At 40.6% G+C, this 22,154-nt stretch overlaps 1 long non-coding RNA gene across 8 annotated transcripts in view; it reads left to right on the top strand.

Moving 5' to 3' along the window:
- LOC138731266 (uncharacterized) overlaps positions 1 to 14,638 on the top strand; it is a 33,175-nt gene extending 18,537 nt beyond the window's left edge. For 5 of the 8 annotated variants that reach the window (XR_011339152.1, XR_011339155.1, XR_011339150.1 and 2 more), the window contains 2 exons: positions 5,963 to 6,048; positions 14,528 to 14,638. This is a non-coding gene — a long non-coding RNA (uncharacterized lncRNA). The remainder of the gene's footprint in view (positions 1 to 5,962; positions 6,049 to 14,527) is intronic. The other 3 variants (XR_011339154.1, XR_011339153.1, XR_011339149.1) reach the window with 1 other exon arrangement.
- The last annotated feature ends 7,516 nt before the right edge of the window (positions 14,639 to 22,154 follow it).

Raw genomic sequence — 22,154 nt, 5'->3', positions numbered from 1 at the left:
ATATGCTGGAATAAATACATATGTGCTTCAAAGGCACAGGAGTGTCAAATTAGTGGAAAGGAGAGGGGAATTCAGGCCAGTAAGATCTGCCGATAGGGTCAAGTAGCCTCCCTGTCCCTGGTTCTGCCTTTTGGAAACACACGCTGCACTTTGGTTTCACTTTTAAAAGCGTGAGCCAAATCATGATGCTTACAGAAAGCAAGAGGAGCTGAAGAAGGTGAGAAAGTCCTGTGATCAGTGTGAGAGAATTACACCACGTTACAGTGATGTGAAGTTGAGCAAAAGGAAATTTCAGCTTTTTCTCTGCATTTTTTTAGATGAAGTTAAGTCACCATTTTCTTATACTTAAATAATGGTCTCCTTCTTCTACGGTGTAAAAGATTAAATTTCAGGATCACACAGGAGTGAATTAAGACTGTGGTACCAGACATAACTTCAAGTTAGTGAAGAAACTGTCTATTTTGTATTTTCTTTTCTTTTGTTTCTGATTGTCGTTTTTTTTAGGTTGATATTACTGTAAGTAAATACATTTGTATTTTGTTTCATTTTCCCCTTGTGACCTATTTCATTTAATTAGAAGTAAATGTGTAATAGGAAATGAGTAGCATCACAGTAGCTCCATCCAAAGCCTGTGAAATCATCAGGAATTTTTCCCGGGCTTTTCACGAGCAGTGGATCCAGTCCAGAAGAAAAGAGGGCTATTTCCACCTTATCTGGAAGAATGTGTGTTGCCAGCATTAAAGTATTGCAGTCCTCGTTTTAAGATCTGGCCCAGATACTAGGGAAGGATTTTGCTTCTGCATATGCCTCTGTCGGCCAAATGTTCCACATCTGTGGCAGCAGGTTAAAGGGTAAAGGTTCCTAAAACCTTAACTCCGAATATACATATAAAAAGATGATACAAATTAAGGAAAAGATAAAAGATATTGATGGAAGTACAGGAGATACTCTTTAACATGCATATTATTGACTCAATAGATTGTTACGGCTTCAGAGCTATTAGGGTCTGCTGTGTCAATGTGTACTTAGGGACTGTTTAATATGCAGATGGTTGACATGACAGACCGAAGCCATTACAGTCTATCATGTCGGGGGGATACATGAATACGCACTTTGCCAACACTATAAAAAGTCCCTTTAAAATACAGTTGCTGTGCATACTTAGCTGCTTTTAAAAATAATTAATAGTTTTGTTTCTTCAGATGGCCAGAGACTACGGAGTCTGGATTTATCTGCAGCAAAATTTATTTCCAAATTAAGCCATTTTCCATGTGGAATGTGCAGTCAGGAGGACAGTATAATCTCAGATACGCAGCTTCTATAAAATCTTGTAAAATTAGCTACTGCACTTCTGCGTGTGTAGAGGAGATCAGAATCTATCTGTCGGCATGTGTCTTTTTGAAGAATATAGTTTTGTCTTTTGGAGGGGTAAGGGAGAATGTAGTTTCTTTTTTGATTCAAATAATCTTCAGTAGCAATTAAATAGCTTATGCTACCTAAGAGATCAGTTATTACAAGATAAGCAGCATGACAGTTTGGAAAAACTGAATAAGTCTTTGATTATTTACTAAGTTTTGATATCTGCTATTTGCCTCAAAATGCTAAAAAGTGAAGTATGAGATACAAACATGAAAGGCTCATTTGATCTTCATAAGGAAAGGAATCAGTAGTTTTGCTTTTCTTTTCCTCAACAACTTATTTTTTATTAAAATAGCAAAGCCAAGTGTTGTGTTTAATAAGATATATTTTTTTCATTTGAATATCAAATGGAAAAATACAATTAAAATATTTCTACTTTTACATTAGTTGTAGGCTATATTTCAACAATGCATATATCTAAGAAGCCCAGCATACACATTTGGTATATATTAGATGCTTCTAACAGATGCCCAGACCTCTTCCCCTGATTTTTAATGTTCTTTTTTATGGCAGTGATCCAGGGACATTTTAATTTGCAAGCCTGTGGACTTGGAAATAATATTTGTAGTGGGGCATTACATCTAGTCCCTTCCCTCTAACTTTATTGTCGTGTGTCACCTAGCTCTCATTTTAGCTGATTTGCTGGTCTGAGGTGCACCGCACAACTCTAGCATGAAATTCCCAGAGCAAAAACATTCTGCCTTGAGAATAATATTAAAGTAACCACCCAACACAATAAAGGCCTTTCCTCCTATCTGTGGGGCAGCTAGGGGGCAAATCTTGCAAAGGAGAAGTTCATTTTCAGGCAAACGTGGTGGCTGATATTCTGACGGCTCCTTTTACCATGTGGTGCCAACAGGGAGACCACCATGGTAGTTGGGATGTGGCAGTGATGGGTAGGACTTGTCAGGAGGTGGGAAGTACGGAGCGGACATTTCCCATAACCTGTCACACACGTGGTCCTGGGTCTTCTGGGAGATTTCTTCACCTGCACAGGAAAGCCAGGAAAATCTTGGGGGAAAAAAGGGGTCCAGGAAAGCCCAAGAGGAGACTGCTTCTTGCAGCTGAATGAATTCACCCTGCGCTCTATGAGAGGTCCCTCATGGGAGATGCCTCTCCCTGTGCTGAGTCACCCCTACAACAAACACGAACCAAGCACCAGGAGCCCAAGCTGCAGGAGAATGTATCATCACCTCAAACAGCATCGGTGCTGGAGGGAAAGATGTGCTTTGCTTCCTCCATGGACCTGGGAAGATGGGTGCATCCCTGTGGTTACTTCTTGGCAATGGGTAGTGATCGCAGCCATAGGAGTATCAGGTCCCGCACTCCTTCCCACTCCACCTCTGGTCATCCAGGGAGGCCAGGAGGGCATATCCTGCTCTCCAGGGCTCTGCCCCTCTCCTTCCCTGCAGCAGCCCTGAGTGCCATGACCCTCTCTGCGTACCCCTCTGTAGGGAAACATCATCTGAAAGAAGCACATGTAATGCAGAGCGCTGCGTTACCTGGTGTTAATCAATAAAGTGAAAATGTAGGTTTTTGACAGCACTTGTAATTTTGACTATTGCGATGGTGTGCCATTTCTTTGAATGCAGTAACGCTTCTGTGCCCCATTAAAGGATGGCTGGCATCGCTTTCAACTATTCACAAATGCTGAGATGTTGAAAAATGTAACATTTACAAAAGATACATCTGGTGTATATTTACAAGGCTCAGGAATAATTTAAATAGTGCCTGTGCCATCACCATATTAGGAGAAAAGTTAGTCCCAGCCTCATATGTGAAATCAGTAGTCAAATGTGTGCCGGTTGAAATTCCACTGATATGATGTAGTATTTTGGGGTATTAAACATGAACATACCATACTGATTGTAATACCCAAATGTGGTAAGTATAGACCAGCATAACGTGTGATAATTGCCTATATGCAACTGTTTCGAACTGTATGGTTCGAATAGGATTATGGGATTTGAGGGACAAATGCTTATTTTTTTTTTATTTAAGAAGAATATTTGACTTCCCATTGTGAGAGGTCATCATATTTTTCCTGTTCTTGAATAAGAATTGTAAGACCTACCTAGGAATCAAGGGAAAAGATGTTGAACAGCTTCCTTTATATCAGATAACATGTTGAGGACAAAACAGTATTTGTCTCCTCCTGCCAGTGCAATACCACTCAAGCTACATTTGAAAACTATTTTTTAATTAATGTGATGGGTCATGTTTTCACCACAGTAAGGCAGGAAATTCGAGGTAAACCAGATACTCCCTTTCTCAGTCACACAAACATGAATTAAGCATGTAGCATCAGACTTAATTTCAATTTCTAGGTCTGTAATTGAATCTAGCTGAATGTGAACTTTTTTTTTTTTTCTGCACCGTCACATTGATATCTCAATGTTAGTGACATTATTTAAAGCAACAAATCAACCTATAGGACTATGTTCAGCTATACTTTCTTTATGTCATTTGACAGTAAATGGAATAAAAAAAAGTTACTTTTCTCTAGGGGCAGATTTGCTGAAGGGTTTTCATCCTTTGTCAAGAGATTTAATCTTGGAATGTTATAAAAAAAATGCACAGTTTGTATAAGTGCAGATTTCTGTATGCACAGTGCCTGATTGCTAGTTTGGATGAACACGCTTAGACTTAACACAGGCAAATGAGTGAGGAAAGATAAATTTGCATATATGGTCTGAGTCAAATGTGAGTCTGTGGACTGGAAGGGAAGCAGATATTCACTTTTGGGGCTGAAGGCTGTCACTCTGGGTCGCCCCATACATCAGTTTCAGTTCATGCATGCCAATGAGAACAAATCCTAACAATGAGCTGTTGAGTGATGCCAGCAGAAATGAATGTTCCTGAAAGCTTTGGGATTTTGGAGAAGTCAGCTGAAGCTGACACTGCAGCACTCACCATTGCTGAATAACCGAAGGAGGGTGAGACTTGTGCAAAACCCTCTCACTTAATGGACATTTTTGAACATACCTTTGTTTTCCAACGGGCTGAGCAAAGCTGGTATGGGACTGTAGAATTGAGCCAAAATACCCGATCATATTATTTCCTCAGAGGGGTTCGCTACAGAGTAACCTATCCAAAATCATTAGTGCTTCTAGTAATTCTTCTTATTAATTCCTGTTCGCATGTCTGTCCCTCCATCATGGTAGTGATCACATGCTAGGATATCTATGCTCAGAACATCATGCATCTTTGGAAGTGGATGATTGTTTAATTGATAGATTGTAAAGAGGGGCTAACCTATTGCCTTTTCAAGTTTTGCTTTGTTACAGCCGCCTGGACTCTCAGAGCTCCTTAGTGTCTTTTCTGATCCATCATGTCAGGTTGGCAGCTGTGCCTCTGCACTCTGCCTGCCTGCCCACCGTGAGCCAGATTTCAATCTCAGACGTGCAGCATACCCTCCTCCCTTGCTGCCCTCTCACCAGAGAGCTGATTTTGCCTGTGCTTCTATTAAGCGGCTTGATTTTAAACAGAACAACTGCTTTCTCCCACAGGTCCTCTCAATCCAGGGCACTAGGTGTGCAAGGACAGAGGAGGGCAAATTCCCAGATGTCCCTAGGTGTGTGCTATGCATCCGAGATCAGGCTCCTGCCTGACATCCATGGGCTGAGCCCCCACCCCAGCTCATGTTCCTACTCAGAACCATGGCCATTTTCAGTTGGAGATGTTTCCCCCATGCTGTGTAACTTCTGCCCTTACTGTGGGCTCCCCACTTCTCTCAGGTTTAATTTCTCTGTGACATGCAGACTCGCAAAAGGCAGTGTTTCAAACAAATGAACTCTATTTTACATTGGTATATCTGGTTCCACCCCCCCCCCCCCAGTTAAAAATGACTGGGAAATTGAAATTTTCTAAGCAACTTTTCAAGAAGGAACAGATTTTTTTTACTGCCAAGCTGTATGATAGATGTTTTTGAGAGGTCATTAACTTCAACAGTATAGTCAAAAACAATGTTACACCCCACGCGACATCCTTCATTAAGCAATTAAGTTACTGATAGGCTTTTACATTTATTTACCTTGATGGAAAGATATGTTTACTCAACCTGAGTACAAATCAACATGAGGAGGTGGAAGTTCAGAGTAAATTTGACTAATGATGTTGTGTTTTCATCCTTAAAAGAATGGAAAAAAGCCTTCCTGCTTTTGATGCTATTTTATCTTCATTGGAAGGGATCCGAAATGATCCCAACTGTCATGTGAGTGCTTAGTTAGGCTCAGATCCTCTTTGATTGCAGCTGAACGCCTCTCTCTGTTGGCTCATACCTTCCCTTATATGAATACAGTATACAGCACTTCAGGCTGTTTATTGAACAGTGCTTTAACTCTTCCTCTGTGGATGCTCTCACAATTATATATTTAAGCAAAATATGGGCTGTGGACACCTTTATCCGGGTTGATGTTAATGTGGCTGCATTGCTGATGTAAAGCAAGAACTTCACCTTCACAGTAACTTCTAAAATGCCAACCTGACTGATACAAGTCATATTTCTTTCAGTGAACCTTAATTATCTCTCCTTTTCTTTCAGGCCCACTCTGATCTCCAGTCTTGTTATGCGAATTTCTCTCTCTTCAAGTAATTCCTCAGCACCCCCTTGAATGGCATCTACTGCACGTGAGCATCCTCCACCGTCTCTAAGATACTTTTGTTGTTTTTCTTTTTTGAACATTTGTTTTTTTGAGATGACATTGATAGACATGAGGTCTAAGTCTGGAGATGTTCTGTGGGTAGAGCTCACATTTATTTCAATATGTCGAGCAGTTTTAAGATCTGATCCATACTGAAGATCAGCACAGCATAATGAGGCCTGGGCATATAAAACAATATGTGTTCTAACACAGCTCACTCAAAACAAATATGTTCCCTTCTCTTTAGCTGGTATAAACAAACAATCTCCATTGTGTTCAGCATGGCCCTGCTGTGCCGCTTTGAACACGGCAAGAGCTTGGCTTCCCAGTCCATAAAACAGCATCTCCATCCTGAGACATGGGTCCTACCACTGTATGCCTAGACAACCCTGTGGCTTAGGATGCTGATCCTAAGAGCTGACATTATGTCTGCTGTTAAGTCCTAGAGTGTTTTATGGGGAAAACTTTTCTCCCTGTAGATATACTTAAAGGGGGTCTTGTTTCTCAGTCCTGTACTCTTCAGTTGGATAAAACTGACTCTGGATTGCGGAACAGTTTTGCACAGCAGGAAAGCAAAGAATCAGTGCCTTAGTTGTTGCAAAGTACCCTCACGCTGACCTGCAAAATCTTCTCCTCTGGTATCTAAATTTTCTTGTGATTAAAATTGACAGCTGAATGAAAAATTTGTGATGACTTGAGGTGGAAACATTAGCAGGGACTAGTTCAAAACTCACGTGAAACATCATTGGCTGTGTGAAACAGAGCAAGTTTGAACCCAGGTGTTCTTTCTGTCGTTAAACTCAGACTTCTATGCTGTTCTGCAAAACTATTTCCCTCTCCTCCAACTTGTGCTGGAAGCAGAGTGAGCTTGTTTTGGCGCTGAAATGATTTCATTGTTAGGCTAAGTGTTACACAGATGGCATTCTTAAATGTAAAATTCTTTTTATGATTCTTTCAATTTCATATTTATTTCATTAGATCATTATTTATGTTAAAGAGACACCATTAATATGAAACGTGCTCAGCTTGAAAGAAAATGTTGAGAGGAGTTTCAGCTATCTGATCCTCAGCCCTTTAGTTTTTTGTGTTTTGCATTTTCCTATTTAAAATGTTTTTTTGTGTCTCTAGGTGCTATGTGACAGATCCACACAAACAACAGAGGGGAAAGAGCCTCACTTAACTGATTAGAGGAGAGAAGCAGTGAAAGGGAATATGTAGAAAGCGCTGCCAAGTTCACAGAGGAAAAGAAAAGATAAAAAATAGAATAATTTCACCAACATTTTTCTTTTTTTACTCAAAGTAATGCAAGGTATTTCTTATACTAGTGGCAGGGAAACAATTTTCAGACAAAAATGTGATTTCTTAATCAAGGGTCTCTAATTCAAAATATATTTATTTAATAAACAGTAATTATGATAGTTGCAACTACTCATTCATATCAATAATTCATTCAGAAGTAAACCATATCAACATATTAGCATTTATTTTTCCATTTAATGGGCTGTGATTTAAAATAAATGTAAATTGTCATAATCATTCAGCTCCATATGCTGGGGAAGGAAAAGTCACCTTAAACCAGATGCATATTGTGAAAAAAAAGGAGAAGACAAGTTGTTCTAAAGAAACAGCATATGGGGGCAGATCTTAAGCTGGGGTAAAGATGCTCTGCTTTGTAGACGTCAACATAGTAAGGCTGAGTTACATCAGATGAGATTCTGGTCAGTAATTTGGAAGAACTCAACGTTTTAGAGGGTTTTCCAGCAAGTCTTACACTGATTTATTTCTTTAAGAAAAAAGATAAACGTGATTTCTTCCAGTTTTATTCAGGAAAAAGCAATAAATGTGATCAAGAAACCTGAGGAATTCTGTTTGTGGAAACGATAGGCTGTTTGCATGAGTGGTAGGTTGGCTCTGCACGTGTATGTGCTTGTGTGTGCGGAGCTGTATTTATTTTTTCCCATGACTAATTCAGTAACCAAACCCTCTCCCGACCTGTATCCCTACCTACCTACCTTATTTCATCAGCTAACAACCCTTTTCAAGCTCCCTAACCCATCAGCACTCCCACTGCAAGCTCTGTGGAAAATCGTTCTTTCTGTCCCTTGCCTGAAGTTCAGGGAATGGCGTTTGGAAGCTACGGAGCACAATTGCACTTGCTGGAAAAATCTCTTTATTTTTTGCTTTGATCATAGGGAAAAAACAACGAAGGGCTCCAACCCGTCAGCACCTGCTAGTGCTGCTAGAGCACCTCAAGCACTTGGTACAGATTTCATCTTGCAGTTCCTTCTGTTGCTTTTGCTTGTGTAGGTGAGGCCAGAGCCTGTGACAGAGAGTGGCATGTCAGACCTTGCCACAGCCATAGGGTCCTCTTGTCTTCCAATGACCTCAGCAAAGCCCATATCCTCCCTCAGACAGAGGTTCTTGTGTTCTGGCTGGGAAAATAGAGCCCCGCACCCCTTCTTCCCCTAAACACTGGCAGCAATGCTTTCAGGGGACGTCTCGGGGTGGTGCCTACAGCCACAGCTGTCAGCATGGCACTAGTTAACCCTGTAATAAGGTGTTTTCACAACCTGACAGGTGAATTCTGCCGCTTATGCTGTTATCTGTGTTACTCTTCTAAGGCTGCTGATGCTGTCCCAGCAGTGACTGCCCTGTATGTGTAGCCACAGGGACGTATGGCCACAGGGCAGGTAAGTTAAGGTGGTATCTGACTTTTGTTTTTTCCAGTTTCTGCCATCCTTTGCATCATTAAAGTTCCTCCAACAGTTTTTAAGGAGAAAAGTGAGTCATGTTATTTAATTTTCCCCATTCTTGTAGAGAGGAGCCATGTCTTTTCCACAAGTTATTGCATTATTCCTCTCTGTGGTGTGGCTCTGATTTAGTGCTGGATGAAGCTCAAAAGGAGGATTAGTGTAGATATACTCCCATATGCTTGGATGAATTTCTGAACTCTGTCTGTACCATCCTCACTGCTTTTGATGGAAAAAGCTGGGCTGTAAACCTGATGAGAACAGGCTTCTATGCAAGATGTTTAGTATTTCCTGCTTCCATTTGGGCCAAGAATACGGCATATCCAGCCTCTTTTGGCCCTGCAGCTCTTGGTCATGGGCTCGCCTGAAATTCAGAAAATCACAACAGCCGACAAAGAATGGAAGAATAAAGGAAGTTGATTTTTCTACCCTTTAATGAAGGCTAGATTAGGCTTTAGTTCTGGCTTTGGCTGAAACTTTACCAGGGAATGGACACAGGTAGAATGTTTTTATTTAAATGGAATTTGTTTATCCATGTTTTAAGTGGTTGCCCTGGAGTATGAGTGCATTTTTACAGTCCTGGGTAAAAGAACCTGTGATGCTTTTTAAAAGCTGCACCTTCTGGGAAAATTAAGATTGGCTGTAAAACCCCAATTGTATCATATTCAGGGAATCTGGGAGCAGAAGGAGAAAGAAAGAACAACAGAAGGAGTAGAAGAGGGAGAAAGGGAGGCTTTCCCAAAAATAAGCTGCTACAGTGCATCATGCTATTCCTTGATGTCAGACATAGGGGCTTCATTATATCTAATATCTGGTCATTTTTCTAGCAGGTGAATCAGACTGTTTAGCAGTCAAACACCAAGCCATCCTGAACTTGATCCTAAAACTGCTGTTCTTCTGCCATTTGGAGGCTTCCTTTAGTTGTTATTTTTTAAAGAATTTCCCAATAGTGCTGTAATCAGTTGATCATTTTGGCTCATTCTCCTCTCTCCACTACAAGGGTTTCCAGGCTTATGAATGAAAGGTTATGGGTTATGTTTTCTTACCCAAATCCTCCATTCCCCAGTCTATTAGTAAACTAATGTTAATTTCCAAGATTTTAGCGAGACCTCAGGCTCTGCTAGCTGGATGCTTGAGGAGACCAAGGTGGCTAGGTAAAGAAACACCTTTTATACATGCCCCAGCCTGGGTTCTGCATTAACCCACAAGTTTCTATCAGTACAAAGGCTGACATTGTGTGCAAGGAGCAACTTGGATTATGGTCCCTTCCAGCTGCATTGTCCCTGACCCTGATCCTGCCCCAGGCTGTCCGTTCTCTGCCCTCCCCACATGTATGGAGACTTCAGCTACAGCCTGCTGCCTGCAAGTGTAGAGTCTAGTCTTGAAGGTGGGCTTGGATACATTTTAAAAGACAGCACAGACACTCTGCAGGGATAACATGGAATGATTATTTTAGGGCAGATTTTCCCCTAAAAAAAATAATAGTTCTACATGCAGTCAGTTTGATCTTCACACAAAGGGTTTATATAAGAACTCACTTCTCTGTTGGTTATATAAAAAAAGCATGCTGGTGGGATTTAGGGAAGCGTGCAGGCTAGAGGAGAGCAGCAGACAAAAGGGAGTTTTTAGTCTAAGAACATCTGCACAGCCGGAGCTCTGGCAGCTCTGAGGTTAGAGAGCCTAGGTGTTGCCTTGCTGGGGCAAGGGACAATGTCTCTTTGGCACTATCTCGACATGCAAATTTGGCCAGTGGTTCTTAGAGCAGTCTCCAGGCCTGTCCCCTGCCATGTATACACAGACATATATGCATTATTTTGCCATCAAATGCCTGGTTTGAGGAATGTGCCAACCTGGAGATAAACTGTATGTAAATGAGTTGAGGGTAAGGGCGGAGGAAGAAACTGTGACTCCTTTACATGCTGAAGTAGGTGTAAAACAGGCATGAGGTTCACCTGGTCTCTCAGGAATGGCATTGCTGCCGTGTCTCTGGATAAGCACAAACCCAACATCCTGGCTGCTAAATTCCCTGCAAAAAGTGCACCTATAGCTCAGAGTGGAGAAACTTAGCAACTGGTCTGCTAGAGAGAGCAGCTCTGGCAGCCTAGCAAGGACCCAGCGGAACAGGAGAGATGCTCCCTTTTGCTGCCTGCATCTCCAACATCTTTCTAAGGTCAGGTTACCACCCATGAGTGGAACACTAACTCTGCCCAGTCTTCATTGTGGAAAGTGAAGGAAATATACGCTTCAGTCTGAAGCTGCTCAGATTTTTGTCTGCCTTGAACTGGCCCCATTCAGCCATCTCTTCCCTTTCCAGGGAGTGAGTCCCAAATCCAAAGACAGATCCTAACCATACAACCTGTCTGCTTGCCTTTAACGTAGCATAATGCTTAAAACTGAATATAAACAGGGATGAGGCTTTAGATCTTACTCAAATTTCAGTGTAACTTTGAGGTTGTCAGACTGTACTGAAGTGAGAGATCTGGAGTAGGAAAATTAGTGAACACAGAAGTCATGATATTTACTCAGTTTATGCATTTTCTCTCTTTTTTTTCATAAAACCTGCATAACTGGCGTGTAATTGTTTTGCTAAGTGAGCCCTGAAAGCAAAAGTCTTGATAGCTGTCACATATCTTCTTTGTAGTACAGTGTGTTGTCCTTAGAAGCTAATCAGTAGAACTTGCTCAGAAGAACTTAATCAGCAGAACTGAGCACATTGTCAGTGCTTAACAAATAATAAATTATAATAATAACAGCAGTTACTTTAGACTCAACCTATCAAACTTTTGCTTTATTTCCAGAAGTTCCTTACTTGGCTCTAGTTAGAATTTAATACCTACTACAGCTCTGCTTACTATGCTTGAGAGGGCTGGTGATATGATCTAACAGGGTGTAAGTATTGATCAAAATGAGATTTTGATGAATGGTAGAAAAATAATTCTGAGAAAATTCTTGGACTATTTGTTTTCACTCATTGGCATTGCTTATAGGTCTTAAAAATTGAATTCAAGAATAGATTTGATCTGTTCAGTTGATAAAATGTAAAGTGCTATGCTTACAAATTAATAGACTCACATCTGAATTTCCTAATAGTCTCTTTTTTTAAAAGACAGACTCATTAAGCTTTCCTTACAGAAAGGTGAATGTATCCAGAAGCATGTCTATTATTAATTATTTTTATTATAAGGAGCTTGGATAGCTCAGAGAGTTGTTAACATATCCGGGGCTATCACTTCTTTGTCGTCACTGTAATTTGGTCTGGCTTGGGAGTTATTGACAATCATTTCATTTTCTGATTGTTTGGTAGTTAAACGCAATGAATTGGTGGGTTTTATTCACTTTCAACAGGACATATATCCACATAATAAAGAAAACCAGCAGGTCAGCTCTAAGCTGCTGCTAATTGTCACAGGCTTAAATGGAACCATGTCAATTTATCCCAGCTGAGGATCTGACCAACGATCACAACTGGCATTAATTAGCAGATGTGTTATCAGACTCCGTAGAGATGACCGGGTTGAGTGACAACAGAGGCACTCAGCCACTGTGGTCAGTGGAGCTGTGCCAGTTTGGCATTTGACAGTGCAGTGCCTGATGCTGGCAGGTGGAAAGTCCAGGTCACTCCTGATGGAGGCACAGTGGTGCCTTCTTCCAGCAGTCCCCATGCAAAGAGAGCCCCAGAGCTTAGGGTGGCCAGTTGTTTCAAAACACAGGCAACATGACGCATCTAGGATGGGGTAAGGCACCATTGATGGAGCTGGGTATGCACGAGAGATTGCACTGCTAGTGTGAGGTGACAGCCTCTGCCAAATTCATTGGAGTTCTGGCTTCCTGGGGTTACATGTCCGTCATCTGAGCTGACACTTTAATGCCACTGGCACACGTGTGACAGAAGGGTGAGGGAGACAACTCTAAAGAGAGAGGATCCAGAACCACTGTTGGGTGTTGGCAGTGGCAGCTACTGATAATTGCAGTGTTATTGTGGCTGTAAACTAAGAGTCTGGACCATGACTAAAGAAGTGTCTTGAGCAGGTCATGTAGGTTAATGAAGAACAGGAATATGATGAATTTGAGGGACTGCATCTTTAACAGGAGAAAGGAAGAATGTATCACCCTCCCTTTGCGTTTATCTGGGTGCAGTGTAGGTTAAAACCAAGACAATAACCATTTCAGAGACTCCTTTCTCAATAACAGCAATCTTGTCTCTTTTTTTCATGCTCACTTGCCACCAGGGGATGGTAAGAAGGAACAAGCTGCCAAACTAACAGTGTGGGACCTCTGTAAAGATTTCTGGTCTCTCAACGTTCACAGAAAAACCTGGACAATCCTCCCCCAAGGTTCATCACACACATTTTTGCTAATAAAGACATGTAAAATACTTCTGCTCATGCCTCTGAGCCAGGTTCAGCTGAGCTGAACTTAGCAGTTAATCCTGATTCACCTCCTCAAACTATGCATTGCTTTGCCCACACCTCTTCAAAGAGCAACCTGGCAAAGCACGTGTAACACATGTGCAGGACTGAGCAGCACACAAAGTACAGCAGCTGTCTTCACTGTCATTCAAAGTAAATACCTTTGAGCTTCAAGGGGTTCAAGCCCTTATCTTTTATCTGCAAAGAGTGCAGGAACCCTAGCCAGGAAGCTACAGGCTAAATATTCATGGGGGAGGATATTTTCCATATTTCCTGCAGAAGTGGTGCTGCTACACATAAGGTTCTCTGGGAGAAGTTTAAGACAATAGGGTGGAGAATAAGATACCTTCTCCAGAGCTCCTCTGCTGAATTAGCTTGCTTTACACTTAGCCATTTTGTATTGGCACTAGAGGATCTTGTTCGGTATACTTATTGTTGTGTAAGGTGTTTCTAAAATATTGGCTTCACATTCTAATGAAAAAACAGTGATTTTTTTTCGGAAAAATCAGTAGAACATATCCTCAAAGGATATACAGATATGATGATTATTGGAGTTTTAATTAAAATAGCAGGTAAAATAAGTATTGCGATGTGTTATTATTTCTAAGATAACAGCAGAACAAAGGTGCCAATTTCTTTCTTGAGCGCAATTTTCTAAATGAAAAAGTAAACATTAATATCTTCAGAGATCTTACTGATCTTGCACGATAATTTAGAAAAATATCTCTATCAGGGATAGTTATACATGTTTTTTGTTGGAATTGCAATCACAGAATATGCACATAGCTGCAGTCTGTAGACAGATTAAGTAAATTAAATCACTCAATGTCTTTTTTCAATAGCTCTAAAGTTAAAAGTAATTTGCAAAGAAAATACTCAGTTTCAATTGGTTTGTAATATCTGTTAATGATCTTTGGAAAAATTTCTGATAACATGCAGGAATTCCCCCAGGGACAGGATTGTGAATAAGTGGATTTTTTTAAGTTTCAGATGTCATTAGCTAGTGATTTCTTTGAAGTAAAAAGCTGTTATGGAATAAATTGCAGAGGTATACAAGTGAACAGGACAATCATTTCTATGAATAATATACATTTTTTCCTCTGTGCTTTCTGTCCCCAAAAGAAATAATTTACAATTGAACTTGCCATTACAAACATACTGGAATCACAACTGTGCGTGCATTTTGTGCTTACTTCATGTATAAGCTCTGTCTTTATATGAAAGTACATAATGCTGGTGTAAAACTGCTAGTGTAAGGAGCCGCTTTGCCCCTTTGAATTTTTTCTTTTCTTCCCCCCAGCCCCAGCAGATAACTTTTTCAACCTAAAAGGCTGAATCAACTTCCCATAACTGAAAAGACTCAAGAACAGGTCTTCTAGAAGACATCCTCCCTAATTTCTTGTGGGGCCTGTAAGATGACTGAAGTTGTGGGTAAGTGTAACCATCGAAAAAAACAGCCTCTGTTCTCTTGGTTCCTTGTCAGTATTGATGTCTTTTTAACAGTTCAGAGATGAACCAGATATCCATCATGCTTCTGCCACCTGAGGCTATCTGAAGTAGAAAAGAGCACCAGTGGCACCATAGCCTCTATCTGCCCACAGGTAACATGGTCCTACTTCTGAAGTTCAGATGTACAATTCAGTCACAGGCAGCTGGGGATGGGCCTTATTTCTCCATAGGCTCCTGTGGATGAGATTAGATGTAAGTAGGGACTGGGGACGCTCTGAAGGGGTGCTGGTCTGGGTGGCAGGACACTAGGATTCCAGGGTGTGCTGTCACACAGATCAGAAGATGAGGCTAGTTACAGTCACTGAGCTTTTGATCTCCTCATGTTCCTTCAAGCCTCTTTTTCCCAAACCCTTTTTGTTCCTGGTCTTCTGTTTCCTGGTTTACAGACAGAGCTGTAAGACATAACATGCTACTATGAATATAACTGCTGCCTCCAGGATTCCCAGACAGCATTGGAGCCTTGAAGAGCCACAGTTCTGAAAAGCCTCCCAGGTTTTCCTGATTTTCTGAAGGCCTGGTGTAGGGATCCATACATAGCCTGAGAATCCATCAGTAAGTCAGACAGCCCCTCATTTCACGTACGTTCAGCGATGCTTTGCAGTTACTCTGGGAGAACCGGAACTTCCTCTGGCTGCTTCTTTGCAGTCACTGGCATTGGTCAATCCTGAGATACTTTGAATTTGACAGAGGACAATATGGAAGGAGACATTTTCTCCTCAACTGGGTGTTTAACAATAGAACTGTTTACCATGGATGAAGATGCCTTCCTGACCCTGCCTGTTGACTAGCATATGCCAAGAGCTGCAGGGATGATTAAACATTATTACATAATACCAGCTAGTAAAACTCTCACAGATTTTTTTAAGGCTAGGAGCAACCATTATTATCATCTAATCTGATCTTCTGCATAATACATGCTACTGAATTTAACCCAATCTGAACTTTGTGTGACGATTTGCTTTTATGCCTAAAAAGACTTCCTCATTTACAAATATAATGCTGTTTCTCTCAGTACTATCTGTGCAGCAGCTAGTTCCATTAATTAACTGTACATTGTTTGGAAAAGTAATACCTCTTATCCATTTGAAATTTGATACCTCTTCATTTCACCTTGCAGGATAGGAAAGGCTTTCTTTTTTTTTCCTTTACTGCTAATTAGGTTGGAAGATCATGAGGATGAAATGTTATTTATATTATAGTCATGCTTAAGTAGAGCTCTGACGAAGCTTGGGAATCCCATTGCAGAAAGTGAGGGAGATTGTGCAAGTCCTTTGGGGCTGAAACTATTTGAATAGACGAATGGCCCACTTTGGAGAGAGCTGAGTGATTTAACTGCCAGAAAATACTGCCAGAGAGATCAATGGTTTTGTACCTCTGAATCACCTCTGGTTTTCTGAAAAGCTTATCCAAAGTTTGAAGGAAAGGTATGGAAAAGTAAAGTTTTTAAAACTGAGACCAAAAAATGAGTTTGGTGTATAGTCAGCAAAGGAAAAAAGGTGTTGCCAGTATGTAGCTCTGATCCTGTCCACTGCCCATGGGTTACATTGGCCTTCAGTGGCTGAAAGTCCTGTAAGAGAATAGGATATACTGGAGAAAATATCTGCAGTATCTGCTTCATGCGAGGACTCAAAGGCTTCCAGAAGAACTGCTGGGGCCCAAGGACGTCTTGTAGACTCTCAGGCAACAGCATTTGCTCAAAGTTTGTGGACAGGGTTCATGTATGCTTTATAGTCTCATGAGGGTGAATCTTCCTTGAGAGACAAGCTGGTGCTCGTGTTCTTTATCTCTTCTCAAGAATTTCCCATCCTTTTGACTTTTATCATTTTTATTGCCATTCTCTGGACTTGTTCTGTTTCTACTTTCTTTTTTTCAGGGATGAGGTGACCAAATTTGAAGACAGCATTCAAAGTGAGAATGTGCCACTGATTTATATAATAGCATTATAATATTTTCCATATTATTCTCTAAAACTCTTTTCTTCCTACAAACCCCATAAGATTCTTTTTAATTCTTTGAACTACAGTGCCTTTTAACATCTGTAGTTTACTCTGATCAGATTTTGACAAAGGAATAAAAGGCTCCATTTTTCACATAGAATTTTATTTATTGTTTGAACTTTAGAGGAGAAATTGGTTAACTTACAATTTAAAATTCTTGGCAATGTAGTCTGTTGGGCAAGGATTTAATTATCAGCCTATCTATACTTTCTGTAGATCTGTGTGAGACTGAAAGCTGATGTGCAGGTCCTGACTCAATAGATTTGTCTTTTGTTTTATAAACATGGCCGAAGACTTAATTTGGAGCTACCAGCATCTCCGAGATGTCAGAAATGTCATTTACCTGTACCCCCTTCCTGACGAAACCTCCTGGGCCCATACATTTACATGTCATTAAACCAGGACCACGCATATGTGTAAGTGGTACCAGAGTTCTGCAGTCTCCTGTTTACTTTACCACATATCTCCACACCAGGTCAGGGGAAGACCCCTTTGAAAATGAGTTACTTGATGACTGCAGACGTGAGGATCTCACTTTCGTGTTATAGCTGTGGGTTATGCCTTCGTCATGGTATTAGAAAAGGCTCAAGGAAAACAGTTACATCTATTCTATTTGCCTAAGACGCTTCCTGCAGCTACTGCCACTTCTTAGAGTTACCAATGCAAGTGCTGACCCTGTCTGACCCTACTTATCTTGTAAAAGCTGACGAGATCACAGCCTAAAGCAGTATAGCCACAGGCTCAATACTAGCTACCAAAATGTCTGTTTAGTATTTTCAAGAAACGCTGCTCTAAAGATTTACAATACCAGCTGTTAGATACATGGACAACACCAACGCAGCCCTGACCCTTGAATGCTCAGCCCCACTTACACAGAAATTTGTGCCTCTCAAGGGGCCAGCACTGAGCTGCCACAAAATAGTGATTTCCTGTCTGCAAGTGAGCTGGAATATAAGCATCATATGACTACACACACTCAGATACTGGGTAAAAGTATTTGAAAACTACAGCCTTGAGTTCAGGATTCATTGTTAGCTGCTTTCATCAGTTGCATTTCTGTTTCAGGAGTAGAAAGAGCTCTGCCATTTATCTGTAATATCTTTTTTTTTTCTTTAGTTTAGCAAAGAGAATTGTCTTAATTCTTCCATGACTAAAGCAGTTTTCCATCAGAAGTAATTTTTACATGAACTGTAAATTTCTTGCTTAACAAACATTTCAGCTCCACTGTATGAAAACAAATGTCCATTTTCCTGAGTATCTCTGAGGATAAACACAGGTTTAAATATCCCAGAAATAATAAAGGTTTAGTTGTATATACATTCTACATGTTCATATACAATATACCTTAGTAGTTCTTGCAGAGTGGTGGCTTTTTTTTTTTTATTTCTCTTTAATGACAGCAAAAACATGGAAAAGACGTTGAGGTCCTATTGTTCCTGTCGGAAACTTTCTACTGACTACAGCATGAGTTGGATTGGGCCCAGAGAAACCAAATACACACAAGTATTAATGAGTTGGCCATGCTGCAAGGAAAATCACAGATAACAGGTGGACACAAATTAGCAATGTATGTTTTAGGTCATCCCATACAGCTCACTGACACTGTGAGATTGTTTCCTATGACACATTTTCAGTTGTTTTGTGCTGATTAAATGTCCTAAGTGATGCCATGTCCTCAGGGAGAGATTGTGCTGCCTAGAACATCTTGTGGCCAGAGTGTTTTTTCCTTTCTGAACATCATCACATTTGTCCTAGTTATGTTCCTTTGCAATCCTCATTCTTTTCCTTCATTGATGCTTTTTTCCTCCAGTATCTTTTAACTAGTTTGATGTTGTGGTTAGTTATCAGTATGCCAACCCATAGTTATTTAGCTTATTTAATCTTCCCTGACAAATCAAGTCCTTTCAGTCTCCTCGTTATCCTCCCTCTCCTCTTGTCACACTCCTGCCTGTCAGTAACTTTTTTAGTTATGGGATTTTAAATATGTGATACATTTCTCTGAACTAATGACAGAGCTGAGTACACTGAATATCTTACTGAAAAATCCTCCTGATGTCCCCAGGGGAAAACTTCCAGTGATCTGAAGAGACACACAGGTAGAATATCCTGCTCAAACTACTTCCCTGGTGCTGCTTATTCTATTGGCCAATAAAAACCTGTTAAAATAGTTAATGTAGTAGTTAGAAAAACCAAATAAATGTAATTATGGATTTATTTTATTTTTCACAATGATAAGAGATAGAGTAGCACAGATTAAAAGGTCTTTGTTGCTGTCGTTCAGATTTTCTGACACTTGATCATGGACATCATAGTCTAAAATTATGGAAGATGTCTAGTAACCATATCATTGTACAAAGTAATTATATACATAGTCATAAACCTAGCTGTTCACTCAAGGCAATACATCTGATCAACAAACATTACTCCTTTTGTGCTAAATGAGATCTTGGCCGTAACTGAATGTCTTTACCTTTGAGTTCTGTAGGATTGGAGGAATATAATTTTAATCTGCTCTCTTTAAGTTTTCATTAAGGAATGTCTCGGCTGCCAAAGCCTCACCTGATGGTGTTTAATGATGTCAGCTAGCTCTGTCTTCCATGCACTGGCAGGGGCTTCTTTAGATTGGTCAACTATATTGAACATTGTTTTCAAGTTTCATGTAGTTGGAATCAAACTTTCAAATTAATGACATCACATATATACATAGCACACACATATATGCATGCATTTATATGTGCATGGGTGCGTGTGCAGATATATATGTGTTAGTGCACAAATGTACAGAAAAGCTGATCCTATTCACCTTGAAACCATTTCAATTAGTGTTAACATAGGAGCGCTGTTAATTTGACAGTGTTATAAATTTTTGTTGGGGTTTACTTCTGTAACATAAAATCAGAAAGATAAGCTGTGAAACTCATGTGGCTGATGATGTAATGTTAGGATCTCATGATGCTGAATCTCGTATTTCTAGGAGTGTGGGATGGATATTCCTTGCTGAAACAGTTATACTGCCTATTGCAATATATGTTTCCTTGTTTTCAAGTGAGCACTGAGATGTCCAAACCATTAAATGTATGTTGTATACTGCGTCCTGTGTTCCTTATTTGTTCTAAAGAAGGCATTAACTTTCTGTGGTTGTTTTATTGTATAATAAAGCCAACTAATTTAAGAAGCTGTGATGAACATAGCAATAATCTGTGACAATATGCATATTTACATTTAATAATGTCCAAATGTACATATGTGCATATAAATATGCATATATGTATATACAAACAGACATAGAAAGGCATACACAAATTAAATGGAACCAATTAGAATGTGGCATAAATAGATTCAAAACTTACCTGTTATGGCTGTGAAGGGATAATTTGAGCTACAAAGACATGCAAGAAAACATAGCTCAATACACTCCATTGGCTCGTTCCCATTATGCTCAACAGCGACAGGCTGTGTGCTAAGACGGGGTACCAGCAGACATTCGTAATGACAGCTGGTTCAAAACAGAGCTTTCAAAATAGTGCAACACCCCTAACTTCCTTCCAAATCTTGGTGTTTGCCAGCACTTAACTGAGGCTGGTTCTTAAGGTCAGATGTTCAGATAAAAGTCATTCTCAAAGAACCTGGTTCTGTATGTTTGAACTATAGGTATACACAACATATAGGCTCTTTGTTTCCCATGAATTTGCATTTGAGCTCACACATGGCTTGTGCTTGGTTTCTACCTGCAAAAACGATGGGTGTTTCTCCCTGCTACAGTGTCCAGTTTGCTGGAGATCATCCTCTATCAAGTTCTCCACCCTCTTGTGTGCTACACATACCGAGATTCAGACTAGATTTTTCTATTTCTTGGGACCAAAAAACCCCCTTAGCCTCTCTGTTAAGAAATAGAGGAAAAGTAGTTTGCCTCTAACATCACCCACATCACACCCACTATGCTCAGCTAACTAGGAACACAGCAAAAAAACCCCAAATACATCAGTTGTCCTGTGTGACTTTTCCTGGTGGATGTGTATAGAATCTGGAAATAAACATGTTCTTCCTTTGGAAGGAAATGCAAACAGGTTTTATCTATTTGCATTTGAACTCAGTGAAAAAATAACTATGCACAGAAAGCAAACTTGAAGATAAGACGTGAGTATAAGTAAAACTAAATTTCACTAAGCTAAATTCAAGTGAAATATGCCACGTTATAATTACTACACAGAATATACACTGATTAACTGTTATGCTGTGCTGATGAAATAGTTAAGTATTACAAACCAGGCAAGTAGAGGAGTTTATCCTGGGATGATATTAACTTTGGTGAGAAGCCAGTATGTGGGGAGCATGCCATGAACAACCTTGTGAAAATGAGGCTGGTGAACTGAATTAGTCTTAGAAATTAATTTCAGGGTGGTTAGAAAAATATTTTGAAGCTATGATAAATTTCAGTTGTAGCACTGGACTATGAATTGTGTGCAATGTGTTCAAAAGCAGTTTTTCATTTACAATATCGCTTGGGGATGCAAAGTGCTAAGTGTCACACCTTCAGAGGAATTCAGATGGCTAAAAGTGCTGCTGTTTGGGGATCTTCAGACACTTCTCTCCAAATGAAATCAAGGAGATCTGGGCATCAGGGTGCTTCGGAGCAGGCGCCTATCAGTCTCTTGGGAAGATGTACTTATTTCAGTACTACTGCCCCTGCTTCAGCTGAATGTGCCCCTAGGGAGACACTGGGGAGAAGAGAATAAGTCTGCACTCATTTCTGGAAGAGGTATGGCTTTCTCACAAACCAAAGCTTGTGCATGTCTTCTTCCCTGTGGCAGGCTAGCTTGGCTTACTGATGCCCAGCCTCTAGCTCCAGCACGGTGAGAGCGCTGTTGGCCACACACTTTAGTTGGCGATGCTCCTGTTTGCTACCAGCCTTCCCTCCTGGATCAAGGCTGCTACCAATTGCTGAGGGGTGGTCAGGAGCAGCTCCCTCTGGTGAACCTCTTTTGTGCTTTTATCTCCCTCTTCTTGGCAGCAAGCTATCACTGGCTCCCAGCCATGGCTCTCTCGCCCTCCCCAGTGCCCAGCCTGCATGCTCAGCCATTGCCTACATCTCTTCCAGCAGCTGGCCCTACTTTTTCTCCACAGCTGGCTGCTGCCCCCTACTGTGGTAATTATTATTTATTATGGATATTCAGTGTACATTATATGTCCGGAGTCCAGTACTGTCTGAATCAGTACCAGGGTCCCACTGTGTGGGCAGAAGCAAGCAGCAATACACAGTTGTTCCACATCTATATTCACCCGACTGTCATGCAGGGAGAGGCGGAGAGGGAAGGAGTGAAGGTGGCTGTTGGCACCTATTAGCACTATCTGATGTGACACATACTCTCTGTCCTGTGTTACATGACTTCAGCAACAGCACAGCTGAGTGCAGAACTGCTTTTTTTC

The sequence above is a fragment of the Phaenicophaeus curvirostris genome, chromosome 1 (genome assembly GCF_032191515.1).
Source record: "Phaenicophaeus curvirostris isolate KB17595 chromosome 1, BPBGC_Pcur_1.0, whole genome shotgun sequence".
Lineage (NCBI taxonomy): Eukaryota > Metazoa > Chordata > Aves > Cuculiformes > Cuculidae > Phaenicophaeus > Phaenicophaeus curvirostris.
Note: the sequence above shows the minus strand (reverse complement) of the source record. Positions and strands in the feature narration are given on the sequence as shown.